Genomic DNA, 17,897 nt, shown 5'->3' on the forward strand with positions numbered 1-17,897 from the left:
GGTCACGGGTGACGGCTTGGTAACAGTTGATAGCGACATATTATAACAAGGCTTCGTTTATGTTGAAAATGACAACGTGAGTTCGCGCTCGCCATCTATATGCAGATGCGCTAGTTACAATAAATAGTAACTAGAAAATAGTTCTAGATACAATCGATAGATTTAATCGATAGGTTTTAGATATTCTTTTGTTTTTATCCCTAGTCCATGTAAGAAAGTACAATAAAGTTTTTTCGGCTCAGAACGGTGTGATAGATTTATCGAAAGAATAAAATAACAGTTAATATGATCCTACCTCTGAATACAGAAATAACAACAGTTTATTTCAACAAGCCATTCGCATTCGTTATTTCGTCGCAAGCAAAACGTCCAGAATATATCGTTGAAACGTGTGGAAGATATTAGTAAACAGTATTCGCTCATTCTACATATAATAGTAAGGTATGTGCACACTTCTAACCTCAATTATATGACTATAAAATAGCATTTACGATTATTTTCTAAGGTGTGTTTATAATAATATTCGTAGATTACCCTTCAAAGATATGCATGTAAACACAGTGCACCGTTAGATGCAAAATTTGTTCTCACTCTTTTTTTGATGTTCTAATAAAAATGTTTAATTGTTCAATTGTTCACTTTCTATTTCAAAGTGTCTTCTACTTATCGGTTATATTCAAAATGACCTAACTGTTAATTTTCATACAATTTTTATAATCGTAAGAAGTTCAAGCGGTCATCAATATCCACCGTGGCGTCACAGGAGAAACCGTGGCCGGTTATATATGACCAACGTGGCAGTCAAAGTATTAAGTTCCATTTTTTTATTCGTATTTATATCAAAACTCTGAGTTTTCATAAACATCCGCAGTCTAGTTATAGGTATACCAACACTTCTAATAATACAACGTAAACTTCGTACATATGTATGAGCAAACAGCAAAAGTAAACAGTAAACACTAGTCCAATATAATATTGTCTATATTGTAAACCAGCGAGATGAAATACAATTGCATACAACTGTAGTCGTTTAATAACTCACACATTGCTAAAAGTTGTACACATTTATGATAGCAAAGGTAAATATGCAGCGTGCTAGTCTAACATAATATTGTCTATATCGTAAACCAACGAGATGAAATACAATTGCATACAACTGTAGTCGTTTAATAACTTACACATTGCTAAACGTTGTACATATTTATGATAGCAAAGGTAAATATGTAGCGTGCTAGTCCAACATAATATTGTCTATGTCGTAGGCCAACGAGATGAAATACAATTGTATACAACTGTAGTTGCTAATAATTAATAACTGTCAGTAGGTAAATTGAAAAAAAGAGAAACGCATTTTATTTTACTGTAGGAAGAGTAATATCCAAATGAAGGGAAACTAGATGCAATTAAACGATGCTGTGACGCGACTGAATTGACGAAAGAAAGAAAGCGCGATATTCTCTCGTTCAATTTTACGATAGAGCGAAAGCGCATCAGAGTAATCACGGATTTTATGCGGAACGATGTTATTTTCCACTGGCTAGCTTCCACTTCCTTCCAATCATTTTCCTCGCGTTTCTGCGTTACGTGGAAATTAAATTCGATTATTATTCCATGATGTCGCTTCCGCCGAGCTTTATGCAAATTCCTACGTATCACCTTTTTATTAGTTTTTCGTTCGACTGTTCGATTTAAAACGCCAGGCACGCTATTTTCTTAATTAAATCGGCAAACTTCTTGTGATTCTGGGACGCGGACTCGACTTGTAACAAAACTGTTGCGTTCAAAGATTACGTACATCGTGTTCAATATTATTCATCAATTTACGTTCATTAAGTGGCATATTAGTTGCGATATTAGCGATGGTTATTAGTAGATTTTCGTGTAGTAATAGCAAACTTGGAAATGTAAAAATATCCAGAATATTTAACTTAACTTCTGCTTAGGTTTCATTTCCTTCTTCCTCATAAAAATATGAACTTGCATAAATAGTTTTTCGTAAATAAATTGAATAAATTAAATAAATTATAAATAGATTAAATAGTAATTTATCATAGTATATTAAAATCTATTTAAAAATAACGATAGAAGAATATTTCACGCAGAAATATTATTTGTCAAATATTTATGAAAATTATATTAGAAGCAAAAGTTATATTTGATGCATCGTATATTTGCACGATTTCATTTACGTCTCGATTCGCGCCTCGTGTGTCCTCTAATGTAATTCTTCTCGCTATATTTTTCAACACGAACGTCAGAACCAAAGTTAATTAAGAATTCTGTTTCATTTCTAATTTGACTCATCGTCTCTCTTCAAATTATATATAACGAGAAGGAGTGTAATCATCTTGAACGCGAAGAATTTCGAATAAATCCTCTCGTCCTAAAGATCGTAGCAGTGAGCGAGCATCGTGAAACGGTCAAACTAAAACCAAAGCAACATCTGAAGCTAAATATTTATAGAAAGCTGGAATTCGTTAAGCCTTCGCTACTAGACTGCTCTCCAATTTCTCGATGAATAGAACTTCCCTCCGTGTCGTTTTTAGAGGTACGTTGGCCCGTGCACCTCTTCAACCTCAACGAGCGTACGTCTTTGTGTCTTTTCAACGATCAGAAAGTCATCGTCATTAACTGCGCTAGAATTCGCGGCAACGTTCGACGTGCAATTTAGAATTCGCCGAGTTTCCTGTCCTTAAGGAAAATTCGTGTAATTGTCGATGATCGCGAAATAAAGTTTTATCGTTATATTACGTGTCTATGGCCATTAAATGGCAAAAAGTTTCCCGTTCTCTCGAGCAAACCATTCGTTGAAATTCTTCTTTGTTACATTCGTCTTCCATTGTGTCGTGAAATATTCATAAAACATATTTTATCCATTGAATTTCCATCCGATTGAATTTTACGCTAACGACTTCGCTCAATTAGAAATTGACTTTTATTTGAATTGCTTTTTATTGAATATTGAACGCTTGAAATTGAATCTATTTTTATAGAATCTTGAGATGTTATATTCTCGCCTCTTTAAATCAAAGAGATTGTCTGTTGTCAGCTTGTGACAGCAATCAGAGATCAGAGGAGAAAATTCCGACAAGTACATTTTCATTGGTTTTTTTCATTTTCATGATACTTTACGATTAAATAAGTGAATTTTAATATGAAATGATCGAAAATGAAGATTACCTGTTATCTGTGTACATGGTATGATTTGTTTGTTATACACGTGTCAATGTAAAATGAAAAATAAGGTTTCTCATATGATTCTCTTGTGTTGTTTAATGATTATACATATTACCATATTTTGTGCTATGCAACTTTTTCAGTTCACCAAAATGGAACAAAGAAGTTAGGTTTAATTATACTTGCACTACCATTTAATTCCATTTATTTGTTTCATCGTTTTGATCAGTTTTATCGCAATTCTTTTTTAGTATTATATTTTGTTTTATTAATAAGTGTTCATTGCTCCTACTTAAAATTACAATATATGTGAATGAAATAAATAAATATTACTTCTGATACATATTGAATATGTTTCTTAGTCTCTTTGTTACAGGATGGTATGCTTATTACACATATTAACGTCAGGGTGAAAAACGTAGCTATTATCCAGCAGCTCATAAGTTTTTTTTTTTTATTTAATATTTCACATTCACAATTTGTCCAATTTGGACATTTGGTAGAATTTTTTAGCTGTTTGATTTTTTAGCTGTGGGTGGCTACCCCCAATGGGGTACCATCTTCGTGTTTGTTAGGATATATCCTTTATCCTTTATCCTGCTGAGTGTTTCTTTTTTAGTCTTCTTTCTATACTTGTGTTGATCGTTTCCTATCGTTGCTATTCTTTCTCTGTACCTTCTTGCGAATCTGCTAATCTCTTCCTTGATCGTTGGTATTCCAAGGTCTTTCCGTATGTCCTCGTTTCTAACGTATCATGGGGCGTTTACAATTGATCTAAGAATTTTAGCTTGGATTGTCTCTATTTTGCTTATATGGCTCATTGCTGCTGTTCCCCAAAGTGGTATTCCGCACGTCCAAATTGGTTTTACGATCGTTTTGTATATTTTTAATTTGTTTTCTATGCTTAGTTTGGATTTTCGACTTGTTAACCAATACATTTGTCTCCTTGTTGTCTGTATTTTGTCTATTATAGATTTAATATGCTGTTTCCATGTGAATCGTGTATCTAAGTGGAGTCCTAAGTATTTGACTTGCCTTGTTTGTATTATGTGCGCGCCGTTCAGTATAATGTTTGGTGGTATCTGTTTTCACAGTGTGAATGTAATGTGGTTGCATTTATCGAGGTTTGCTTTAATTTATTTAAGCCACTTTTCTATTTTTGTGATATTTTCTTGTAGTAATGTGACTGCTGTTGCAGGGTTAGTGTGCCTGACTAGTACAACTGTGTCGTCCGCAAATGTCAGTATTGTGCTATTGGTAGTTGTTGGTATATTGGCCGTGTACAGTGTGTATAGAATTGAGCAGCTCATAAGTGGAAATAAATGTTAGGGTAGAAAATATGGAACCACTTAAAACCATACTTGTAACAACGATACCATAAAACATTATAAAACGTATTTCTATTTACCAAATTAGACTCAATTATACTGAAAATGGCCAATTTAGCATTTTAATATGCCATGGAGAAATAAAGTCTAACAATGCAGGCGACCAATAAATCTCAAAAGCAATTTTATCCTCCAAGAATTAATTACATATGTCATTCTTATCTTTTAGGAATTAATTACATATGTCGTTTCTATCTTCCAAGGATTAATTACATGTTTCATTTTTATCTTCGCGAAATACATACTTCTGCTTTGAAGTTTTACAATATTTAAATGTATATTTTAGAGTGAACAAATGGCTCCTATGTTACGTAATAATTAATAATTTATTATCCTTCATTTTTTAAGAACATTCTATGTACTCGCTGATTTTTTAATTTCTTCCTCGAAAAATTGTTGACATTTTTCCCGACGCAAATTATTCTCTTTTACGTCACATTTTTCAAGTTCTTGGATGGTCCGGGTCTCCTACCCTTTATATCATTTTGTCGCGACAAATTAGTCAAAGTCAGCCAGAAAACGAGGTAGATGAATAGAATATCGATCCTCAATTATATTTTTATATTTTCCTATGTATCATCGTAATGGAAAACTTCATACGGTACAGGAAATTTATTTAAGAAAACACGACTGGCCCTGTAGCGGCACACGAGTCAACGGACGATTCGAATCGGGAGTGACTCATATTGTTGTGCTTTGGAGTGTCAACATTATTTTTTCTTGAAAGGTAAACGAAATCCAAACAAAATATTAACGCTGTTATTTGTAATCGTCAACCGGAGTTGCTACAAATAGACGAACGTGCTCTCTAGGACAATCAAAGTATAGCGGAGCAATATAGCGAATCATTATGGCGAATCATTATAGCGAGTCGTACAGTCGAATAGCGAGCATAGAGTTGAACAGTAACATTGAGCGAGCAACTATAACGACCTGCATACGGTATCTTTGTACTTGTATTTAAAGTGATTTTAACATACAGCGACTATTACAATTTTATCACTCGTCTGTTTAATAAACTAACACGTATAATAAAACCAGCTGAGTCGTAAAACAATTCAAAGCAACAGGATTATGATGAATTGAAGTGATTTTAACATACACCGACTATTACAATTTTGTCACTCGTCTGTTTAATAAACTAACACGTATAATAAAACCAGCTGAGTTCTAAAACAATTCAAAGCAACAGGATTATGATGAATTTGTATAAAAAGAATTATCCCAATCGTTGCTTCCTTTTCACCATTTTAGAACCTCAACGAACATTAACAATGCAATCTCCTGCATCAGAATGCTTGTAAACGCACGTCGCAGAACTTCCAAGTTCACAGCGCGAAAATTTTTACAATTTTTGCATTAGATAAGAATATCGTATCATTACGTTGCATGCAAAAATATTCGCGTCACGAGCTTAGGATTTCCGTGACGTAGCTCTCAAACGTCTGTGATAGGAAGCGCATCATTGGCGATATTTGTTCGACACGAAAGATCGTCAATTTTGTTATCCTCGTGAAACTCGTGTAGAGGACGAGTAACAGTTGTAACACGTATTTGTAAAGTAAAAGAGAAGGACGTTTGCGTGAAACGAGGTCACTGGCGGTAATATTTGCTTTTCGTTCACGTGCCAGCCCTTGACACTTACAAGCCCGAATTTCGTGGCGTATATCTTGCTGTTACATTTCGGGCGCAGAAGTAGAGCTGGCGAGTATGCGCCAGTTAGGCCGAGTCGGTGTCATGACTTGGGAATCGTGCCATGTTTAAATTGGATTCTATTCTCGAAGGAGTAGCCGAGCTAACGGGTTCGCGGTTGGCAAACGGAAGTCTCCTGGCACTTGCTTCGTCTTCCTCCGGCCGCTTGGAATTTCCAATCCTGTCTGCTTCGAAGAGAGGAAGCTACCATACTTAGAACGACCCTCGTATTAAATTCAGAACGCACAGGACGAGCGCATGCTGCGTTAAAACGTGATTTCGCCAACGTCAATTCGATGCTTGCAATATTCACGGGAAACGACACAGCTAATGCGTTCATGGGGGGAATCTCGGCGAATTGTTTCTCGGCTATGGTTTCGTTTCACGCCGGCTGTACAACCGGCGAAATTAATTTTGTAGATACCGAGATATTTTTGAAGATTAGTGCGTCAAGTTATATTTTTGTTCGTTTGCCAGTCTCTGGCTCGATCATGGTACTGAATGGAATCGCGGACGAGGTACAAGCCACGCGTAATAAAATTTATATGGAGAGTCTGGAGGGAAACGCGTGATCATGCTAATGAGATATTATGTTATATATGTAATAAGGTAAATCCTTAGGGTAAATCAGACGGTCGATTCTGGAAAATCGAGTTTATTTTAGGAATAATTAAATTAAATACACTAACAGTTAGTAACAAATCTACTACGAGTTTTACTTGGAAAATGGAGAATCGATTTTCTAAGTCCTAAATTACCGTTCTTCTCTCGTGATTTATTCTATTCAGCAAATGACGACCGGTAAAACCAAACAAAAGTAAAAATGTCGATTGAATTCCATAGCTTGAATTCCATAGAATTTACATATATACAGGGTGGTTGGTAACTGGTGGTACACGCGGAAAGGGGGCGATTCTACGCGAAAAAAGAAGTCGAAAATATAGAATAAAAACTTTTCGTTTGAGGCTTTGTTTTCGAGAAAATCGACTTTGAATTTTCGCTCGGTACGCGTGCACTTTATCGCGTCTCGTTATAACGGATCTCACTGTAGATCGTTGTCTCGATTGACGTTATCTTTTGAATTTTTTAAATTGAAAAATTTTTAAATTTTTATTCTATATTTTCGACTTCTTTTTTCGCGTAGAATCACCCCCTTACCACCACCACCAGTTACCAACCACCCTGTATATACGTAATAAGGTAAATCCTTAGGGTAAATCAGACGATCGATTCTGGAAAATCGAGTTTATTTTAGGAATAATTAAATTAAATACACTAACAGTTAGTAACAAATCTACTACGAGTTTTACTTGTAAAATGGAGAATCGATTTTCTAAGTCCTAAATTACCGTTCTTCTCTCGTGATTTATTCTATTCAGCAATTAACGACCGGTAAAACCAAACAAAAGTAAAAATGTCGATTGGCGTGTAGTTTGAATTCCATAGAATTTACATGTATATATTATACACACTATTATATATATTAATTATATTATTATTATTAACTATAGTAATTATATTATATATGTCAGAGATGAAAGAACATCGGGGCCTTTCTTTTGGAAATTTTGGAAAAATCCCCAATACTTTAATCTAGACTTTTTATTATAGCTGTACTTAAATAATCAAACTTAGAAGTAGTTGTTTATCGTTTAATTCGATTATGTATGCCCGAGATTTGTGACAAGAGGCTTAGGCTCGAAGTGACAGGTGAAGGTCGCTAAACGTAGCTTTAAAAACGTAATTTTTACCTAAAAGAGGTGTGACGTAGTTGTATAGCTCTCCTTAAAAGACATAGTTGTATGTGCAGAAAGATACATAGTAAAGTACATGGGTTCAGTTCGACCTGGACTTTTGACAAGTAAGGAAGTGCATTTGCTATCTTGTTGACTGTGTATTCGTCATTGAACCTAAGATTATTGTCATTAGCATCTCGAGTATCTAATCGTCACGGTTGTTTGTCAAATTCCGTAATAGTCATATAATCACCTTGTGAATTATTATTATATTCATTTAGTGACTAAGTAGTCATTGTTATTATAATATAAATCTGTAGTAAGAACTTATTATTGTGCAGTGAAATTGTTTATTGCTAGTGAACTTTATTCTGTAATAATCATATTTATACCATTAACTATCATCTATAATGTATGTCGGGTTAACATTAGAATTTAAGGCGCGTAACGATTCTTCGTTTAAATTAGCCATCGTTTTACGAAACAGAGATTATATTTACGCGAATATACAAGATTTTACAAAATATTATGAATATTGAGTTTAATGAATGATAAGATTAACAAACGATAAATTTAACTAATGATTAGATTAAAGAATAATAAGTTTAACGAATAATAAGAGTAACGAATAATATGTTTTACGAATAATAAATTTAACGAATAATGAGATCAACGATTAATAGGTTTTACGAATAATGAATTTAGTTAACGCTATTAACAATGTTCCTGGGTTCAAATGAATCCACGGTCAACGGGATAACTCTTTACTATGCGTAGAATAATTTTAAACACAAAAAAATACGATTGCTGAGACACTCGGTAAATTGCTCGATGTATCACTTTCCAAGGCGATCACACGAATGAATAACTGATGAAAATCTTTTTCGCTGTACGACTGCATTTGTTTGTTATATGCTCGCTGGAGGCATCGAGAAGGTTCCAATCGCCGTTGCTAGGCAGTTTCTGTCAAGAGTTTGTTGTATACTCTTTGGAAGCATCGAGAAAGATCCAAACGCCGTTGCTAGGCAGTTTCTGTCTGGAGTTTGATTCCTAATACAACGTGTGTCCCATTATATCGACATCTCCAAAGTACAATTCTATGTGATTTCTAGGGAGAACTATACAACCGATCCACACCTTCGTTAGGCAAAACGTTTATCCCGTGACCGTGGCTACGTTCGGCGACCAGTTGTCACCTCGAACCCACTTTCGCTATCACAAATATCGAACAATTACAAATGACAACAATTGCTTAATTACAGCTATGATAAAATCTAGGCTAAAGCATTAGAAGACTTTCCCAAAATTGCAAAGGGAAGGCTCCGGTTTTCCTTTCATCTCCGACATGTATATTAAACATGCCTGAGCCAAATGAAAGTTCGTTAAACGTCCCTAGCCTCAATGTTAACTCGACATATATAATATAATAGTATGAATAACTATAAACTCAAAACTGAATAATAACTATAAATTAATAACTATAAACTCTGACTATTGTCAGATTCTTCGTAATACTAAAACAAAAATTAACAAAATCGTTTATACAATTTCGTGTCGTGATATAATACAAATCTGAAGATACAACAAAGAAAAATTGAACAGTGCTCGTGGAAAACACTGTAAACGCAAAAATTGAGAAATGTTTCATTGGAAAATATTCTACGTATCAATGAGAATAGCGCAGTATATTAATAATTCGCCATGTAACATCGCTTGATATTCAATCTACTCTTTAAAAAAAGAATTTCTCTTGACATGATCAGTGGTTTCTTGGAAATATCGAAGGAATAATACGGAAAATGTGACTGAGTCTATAAATTATTCACAGCAGTGTGCGCAAAACGTAAGTATTAGGTCGTCCGAAAAGTTTCTTTCGTTTTATAAGGAAATAATGGATGCACAATATTTTTCGTTTCATATTATTTTATCGAATTACGTATGATCCATTTTATTCTATCAAGATAAAGATCACAACGTTTGATAGATTAGGTTTCATGTTTGTACAAAGATGCATTGGTGTAAAAGACGTGTCTGTAAAAGAAAGACACTTTTCGGACAACCTAATAGAAGTACGACTGATAGTTCGATAAACTTGCTCTCGACGTTTTACTTACAGTACGTAAAATATTTTGGTAGTAGAAGCAGGGCACAGGGACGTTTAAATTCACAATAAAGTCCATTTCACAATTCTTTCATTAAGACTTCTCTTTTTACGCTTATGAAACCAGCCCCGGTGGCTACACAGATATTTCTGTTCTTTTCTTCTTTTCAGCAAACAACAATCTCGGTGAATAGCGAACGGGAATGTGTTACTTTATTACATTTCCGCGATTATTCTACCTTCCATTTTCTCGTGTAAATACACTGCAACGTAACAGTTCATAATTGGTTTTATATCACATATTTCACGTAAAGTCTGCGAAATGTCTTAAACAACGTACATTTTGTTAATACGTTGAGGTTAATTAAGTTTGAAAGTTAAAGCTACAATGAAAATAGGAAAATCAGCTACGTTGATCTATATTGTATCAGGAGTACTTTCAGCCTTGTTATTTCACGTCAGTCTTTTTTTAGAGCCCTTGGCAAAGGAGAAAATTTCTCCTTCTTGCAGCTGTTAAAATTCTCATTGCATAAAAATATGCATAAAAATGACACAATCTCTCGTGATTATTAAATCGAGTTAATGCTTAAGAATTGTTCGACTCAACTGTGAATTTGCGGGAAATTGTAGTAAATAAAATTTCAGTAACTTGCAACTCGATCGTATAATCTGATTCAATGGAACGCAAAACTCTGATATTCGTTAGACCGCGGTTTTTTATGCAAATTAATATTTTTATAGATACAAATGGACCGATACAGAACTTATAATATTTCTATTTATTAAAGATACGTAAAATTATAAGATAAGATAATAAGATAATTAATAAGATAAGTAAAATCAGTAAGTTACAAGTCAACCCTCTGGCACTGAATTGATCTCGGGTTTTTATACAAATTAATATTTTTATACACACGAATGGAGCGATATAGACGTTGCACAGAGATTCGTTTTACCTATAAAAATTATAATAAGTAAAATCCGTAATTTAATACAAGTAATCTCTCTGGCATTAAACAGACTGCGAATTTTTATGCAAATTAATATTTACAGAGACAGGACTAGAGTGGCACAGAACCTGAGCAGAGGTCGCTTCCATTATTAAAAATTATAACGATTGCATTCCCTCTGTATTTTATTTTATCGATATTATTTCGCAACCTTTAACGCGAATTATACGCTATTATGGTTACCACGAACGCGCGATCAAACACATCGCTGCACCTTGTTTACGCAGCTCGTGTGTGTAATGCAACGCGTTGAGAAATTAAATTACGAAAACTCGTTAGGAGAAACGAATTATCATCAACATCCTGGGAATTTTAGGATAGGCATTTGCCGCTTCGTATGTTCAATGTTAAAACGTTGTGTTCGCTGCTGCACCCGTTACTCACAGAGACCGTTGGACAATACAGTAATCAGAGTAATCTGGCAGAAACGTGAGCTGAGTATTTAACGCTAATATGGACGTACACGCGTTAAATGAATAACTCGTGAGCGTTGTTGCTAAAGATTCTTATATTAAGCGTTCGTTCACGTAGTATCGAGTATTTGTAGAATTCGCTTCATTTCTTTGCATCTTTCGTTTCGTTCCGCCCTCCCTTTAATATATTTTGTCAAATTCGAGATACGAGATTTATCAATACCATTTATATTCTGATAGATTTAATATCCCTTTTAATTTTAATATTGCAAGCTCGTCTCGCAGAGAAATATTAAATACTCGTACGCTCCCTGACATTTCATTTTATCCTTATCCTACGAATTTTCTCTACTCTGATTTATGGAAATTTTATGGACATAGGAGCGTGCTTGAAGATATTTGTAATTTATAAAGATTTTGGAATTAAAAATGTTTAAATGTAACCTATAGGTAGGTCGTATTATAGGTACGTCATAGTATAGTCGTCAATATTCTATGGATAATACTTCCCAATAGTAAAATATTTATGTGTGTAAAACATTTATGGCAGATGTTTCGTCTGAATACACGAAAACTCACTATGATTCTCCAGGTCTGAAGCATAAAATACACCGCCGTACCATATCATCGTTCTTGCAACGCTAGTATCTTCGTATCGATAGCTCCTGGCCATTTCTACCATCTGCGAAATTCAGTCTCGCATACTCACATAATACCAATCTTTTATAACTATCTCTTGGAACCAAATTTATGATATTATCTAACACATTATAGAAAATGACGTAGTACCGATATACAGAGTACCGATCAAAGTTCCTTGTTTCTATGGTTAAATAATATTGTAATAGAAGAAATAAATAAGTATATACATATACGTACAATTACTTATTGTGAAATGGCAAGAAATAATTTCTTGATAACACATTTTATTATTACAAGGACAGTACTATTTCACTAATACTACATTTCAATTTTCTGCTGCATTTGTATCACTTCGTACCGCATTGCGGTTATATACATGTGTACATAAATGTGTGTGTGTATATATATAAACATCTAAATTTGCACGTTCTCATATGACGTTATATGTTATATGCATGTGGTTCTGAATATGTGTATATAACGTGTACCACAGTCATCAAAAGGCACTGGGGTGCAATTATCGTATGTTCTCGTATTTTTGAAAGTACTGTAATTTTAAAGAACTTTAAAAAATTTTCATACTCTATATTAGTTCGTTATCGCGCTCAATGCAATGATAATGTGTTCCTAGGAAGACGAAACGAGCAGATGGGAGATTTGTTGAGGGGAATGTTAGGTTGGTATGATCACTAGTTCCTACATGCAAAGTTGGTACGACTACTAACGACGCTCCTTCGTTTTTCCCCGTGTACCACGTGTTAATTATCAGAGAGTATGTTGAAATGGTTGTACATGGTGATGAAATACAGAGTATATAAAACTAAATCTGTGTGAATCAATTAAATATCGAACTCCAAAACCTATTTAATAACAAGATTTGCATGTTAAACAAAAACGAAATGTGTTTACATCTGCATAAAAAGTGAAAGTTTCATGGGAAATATTTTGTAGTAGGTAAAGAAGTGCAATTCCTGCATAATAGATTCAATTATTTTGTACGTAGCATAAACGTCACCAGGTATTATTTGGAGAGTATACATTTTACATAAATAATTGGATTTCAGAATTGATTATTTGTAGAAATAAATAAAGAATACAACAAATAATTCTGTGTACATATATTACGGAATTGTCGTTGTCGACATTCTCAGATGTTAATTGTATAAGCTGTATTTAATGCTTAGATATATACATATTATTAAAATTAGTAAATTGTTTCTGCAGTAATCAAATAATTTACTTTTCACGTATAATATCTGTAGTTTTTAAAAATAGGCTTCGATTAAATTGTTTTGTCGTTCTTCCTATGTTATAGGTACCTCGTAATTACTATGTTACTTATCCACTTTCTATTAGCGATTTACGAAATAGCCATCTTCCATCGCAACATATCCTGTAGCTATCAAATACTTATCTGTGAATAAAAGTATTATATTTTATTGTAACGTATATAAATGCCTTGTTAATGCTATTACGAATCACATAACTCCAAATTTACTAAATACGTAAGCAGTGGATAATTTCTCGTCTATTACAAATTATAATATTATTATTTTTGCAAATTATTAAATTTCAGGTAAACTACTAGGTTGTCCGAAAAGTTTCTTTCGTTTTATGAGGAAATAATAGACGCACAACGTTTTTTTGTTTTATATTATTTTGTCGAATTACGTACGATCCATTTTGTTACGTTGAGATAAACACCGCGACATTTCACAGACTTGATTTCACGTTTATATGAAGGTGCATTAAAAAACATGTTTGCGAAAGAAAGACACTTTTCGGACAACCTAATACTTCTCTCTAGCCTAAGTTATAGCTCTAGCTCTAGCCCAAATTATAACAAAAATACTTCAGTCATTTGCAAGCATCGACTTAAAATTTTATTTCGTTAAAACATTTTTGAGATTTAACGATGATTTTTCCCAGGGAAAAAAACCATAATCATCTTAACGAGGCTCTGACATTGTACAGGCTGTTGAAAAAAAGCCTTTACGGGGCTTATGGTGGTTATCGAAGGAAGCAAAAAAATGTACTATCAACACAGGTGCTGCGATTAATCCGTTCGATTCCGTTCGATGGTAAAATCCATTTTTATCATTTCAGAACGTTGAATGTCGTTGTCGAGTTCCTCCGTCGAGCGTAAACAAAGAGATTGATTCAGAAGTACGTTGGCTCAAGGCTGTCAACACAAGCGACCTACGATACGTGGACGTGAGCTTTGCATTGCAATGGAAGGAAAACATATCGAACATTTGCTGTAACAAAGAAGGTTTTTATTTTGTTTGCCTCTATGAAGTAATCTCTGTTGATATTAGTAATGATTTTGTGTTGACAATGTTCAGCTAACGCACTTCTCAATCACTCTCTCTCTCTGTTTACGTTCGAAGAAGAAACTCGCTCGTGACATCGAATGTTTGTAAATGATAAAAGTCGATTTCACGTCGAAAGGATTGATCGCAGGACCCACGTGGACTGGACATTTTTTGCTCCTCTTGGTGAGTACTATAATTCATGGACCCTTCTTTTGAACACCCTGTACGTTGCAATACAATAACTAGACCTTACTGTCTAAGATTGCGATGGTTTTCTCACGTTGAGAAAAAGAAGATAATTTGCCAGATCACCGTGTATATCACCAGGAGGCTCGGTCAAATACAAACCGCACTCTGTTGCTAACTTTATACTTAGGTAAAATGTTTCAAGAAGAACAACCGACTTATTTTTTTACGTATATGTCCCGTTTTTCTCTGTACACTTTTGCCGTCGGATTGCTAAGTTTTTCATTGCAGTTTCACAGAAAGTGGAGAGCTGGGTCAGAAAGCAATCGCACGCGAATTGCTCTACTTCTTCGTTGCGGTTGAAACATCGCCCTGCTGCTGCCTCTTTCGGTGCTCGTGATTTTGCGGATCTCCAACTCTCCGAATAATGGAAACCACGCTCCCACGACCAATATTTAACTTTCGAGCAAATTTCGTCGATCCTCGCGCGTCGATCGTGCTCGATCGGTTTGCCAACAGCTTCCACGTTTGCTGGTGTTACACTTGTCTCGAGGCGTCGCAGATAAAATGTGTTTTGAACGTTTCTTGCTAATGTTTCATTCCCAAACCGTAATCGCGATCTACACAAAAATCCAGTGGTCTTTGCGCCCTCAAATAAAGTAAGCTTAATAATCGTGCATTGTGTAACCGAAGACGTACAGTTTCCTCACTCATTGCGCTATCTACCGAAGAAACGATAAACAGTGCAGCACGCGCAGTGGAACGTCTGTGAAACATTTTTTTTTTCTTTGGAAGAATTTTACAATCAATTCTTATTGAGAATTATAAGTAAATTATTCTGGCGTGGTGCTATAACGTGTATAATAAGTGATTATCGTTATTGAGATATGTATAATTTTATGTGCTAGACTAGGTTAGCTGCACAGTAGTGATACTTGTATGTGAATATCAGTGTGTGGAAGTGTGTGTGTGCGTGGCGTCTCGAAAACAAAGGAACGTAAACTGTTCAGTTAACAGTCTGCTGTGGAAGAAGGTGAGACGCGTGCAAGTGTGTATCGATGAATATCTTTGAAATCGTTTATTCAATAAATATATAACTATTCTAATATGAATTCTAAGTGTAAATTTAGTGTTTCTATGCCGTTATTTCGACTCTTAAGATCCCAAATTCTCAACAATCGTATATTTGATTCTAGCTGAATCTAATGTTTAAATCTGGAGGATAATGCCCTTTTAGCCTGCGGATCTGATCCGTCGTGTCAAGTAATTGAGTAACTAATGGATTCCGGTGGTTGTTAACTCTTTGTTATATTTATTACTGAATTTGGATATTTCTTCTTTAACTGTAGGTATCTTAAGGTCGCGATGTATCGTTTCGTTGGTAACATACCAAGGTGCATCTATTAAGGATCTTAGAGTTTTTGATTAGAATCGTTGAAGAATTTCTATATTGGAATTACTTGCTTTTCCCCATAGTTGGATCCCATAGGTACAAACAGATTTTAATATGGCTTTATTGTGAAACATTTGACTAAACTATTTGTACTCTCACGCAGTTCCATGTGGATAATTGACGCTGCGGAGATGTGCCACACGCGGTCCAGTTGATATTTGACCGACGCTCGTACTGTACAGAACGTTTAGGAATTTCATGAACACCGTGATGAGACACGACTATCCTGATCATATTGGTCAAGTTTGAAACGGATCTGAAAATGTGTACACAAGTTAGAAGATATGGGGTTAAAGAGAAAGCTGCTTCCGTTTTTCGTAGCGAGATGCAACTGGCCATCGTGGTAAATTTATTTTTATTTATTATTACTAATTTAATTGGTGATATTGTAGGGCTGACTGTTTTAATAAATTTCCAATATGTTTAGAACGGAACTTTTAAGAAGCAGCGAAACTAGAGGTAAACGAGTGGCTGATAAACGCAAGGAAATCGAATGAGAACTGGGACGCAAAGTTTCACGTTAGAACGCAAATTGTTAAATTCATAGCAAATGAATTATATGTTCACAGGTATATGCAGACCGTGTCGTAATGGACGCGTCACGATCCAGCGAACACCAATTAAAAAAAAGAGGAGACTTATTCTCGCGACCGTCGAAGAGTTGGTTATCATGTGAATTAATGAAATAGAAAATTGCCTCTGGCCGACGCGCACACAGCTACAAAATCGGTGCAGGTGCGCCAGCCTGTCTTCCGTTTAATTTCGAACATCGACGTGAAAAATTGGCGCGCGACCTTCTGCCTTGATTACGTGCCACCCGGATTCAACCTCTGGCCTCGTCGCGAGGCAAAAATTCCTCGTAAGTACACAGATTCGCGTTCGATATACGGGTCAGCCGGTCGTCGACATTCCGGCACATTAATTTCACAAGTGTTTCTATTCACACCCTTGCATAGGTTCATTGGCCCGTAAGGGCTCTTTTCAAAGGGCGCTGGCAGCCTCGTACGAGCAAGGAAATCTCTTTGAAACTGGCACTGGGCTCCGCTTAATATTAATAGCAGCATTTGCGGCTCCGTATGAACGACATTTAACTAACGAGACGCCTCGATTCGGTCACCGTGCTTCTTTGCCTTCTTTTTCTCTTCTCGCTCTTCTTTTTCTCCCCTTCTTTTCTTTTTGTTTTATTTATTTAAGGTCGCACGTACCTGTGAACGTTATTTAGCGACTACCATGGTACACAAACGAACGATCCGAATTTTATGAGACAGAACGATCTGCGATTGTAACATCGAGCGATATTTTGTAAATGCGGGGACGTTTCTCTGTGAGAAAAATTGAAACAGGGAATTAGAACTGAAGGAAATTGTATAATTGTATAGTTTTGTTAAACAATTGTTAACTGCTGTTTAGAATTAATGTTACGAGGTGAAAGAATAGATAATTTTAAATCTTGTATTAAATATCGAATGATGTTAAAGAAATAAATAATTTCTACCGCGTTATACAAGAAATTTGATATGTAGAGTGCGCTAAACATTTATAAACTTTGGTTTACCTGCATTATCGTTATTAAATGATTCGATCAGGTCACATTCATGTCATACATCCTGTCATATCGTTTATTCACCGCGGCTATCGTAAATAATATTTCCGTGTAATTCCTCAAAATGTTATATCGGTTGATTATATCGATTATTTTATAGATTGAAGCATTTTCAACAGAATAATACAGAAATGGAAACAACTATCGAGCGTTGTATAATTAAAAAATAATTGAAACGAGC

At 35.0% G+C, this 17,897-nt stretch overlaps 1 protein-coding gene and 1 long non-coding RNA gene across 12 annotated transcripts in view; one reads left to right on the forward strand and one right to left on the reverse strand.

The window, feature by feature from the left end:
- The window catches only part of LOC117242913 (acetylcholine receptor subunit alpha-like), a 380,997-nt gene that overhangs the window by 41,683 nt on the left and 321,417 nt on the right, over positions 1–17,897 (reverse strand). The window lies entirely within an intron of this gene.
- On the forward strand, positions 16,103–17,466 carry LOC117242915. Its single transcript, XR_004495350.1, has 3 exons — positions 16,103–16,456; positions 16,683–16,972; positions 17,070–17,466. It is a non-coding gene; the product is annotated as an uncharacterized LOC117242915 (long non-coding RNA).

The sequence above is a fragment of the Bombus vosnesenskii genome, unplaced genomic scaffold (genome assembly GCF_011952255.1).
Source record: "Bombus vosnesenskii isolate JDL3184/JDL3185 unplaced genomic scaffold, Bvos_JDL3184-5_v1.1 scf7180000016281, whole genome shotgun sequence".
NCBI classification, from domain to species: Eukaryota; Metazoa; Arthropoda; class Insecta; order Hymenoptera; family Apidae; genus Bombus; species Bombus vosnesenskii.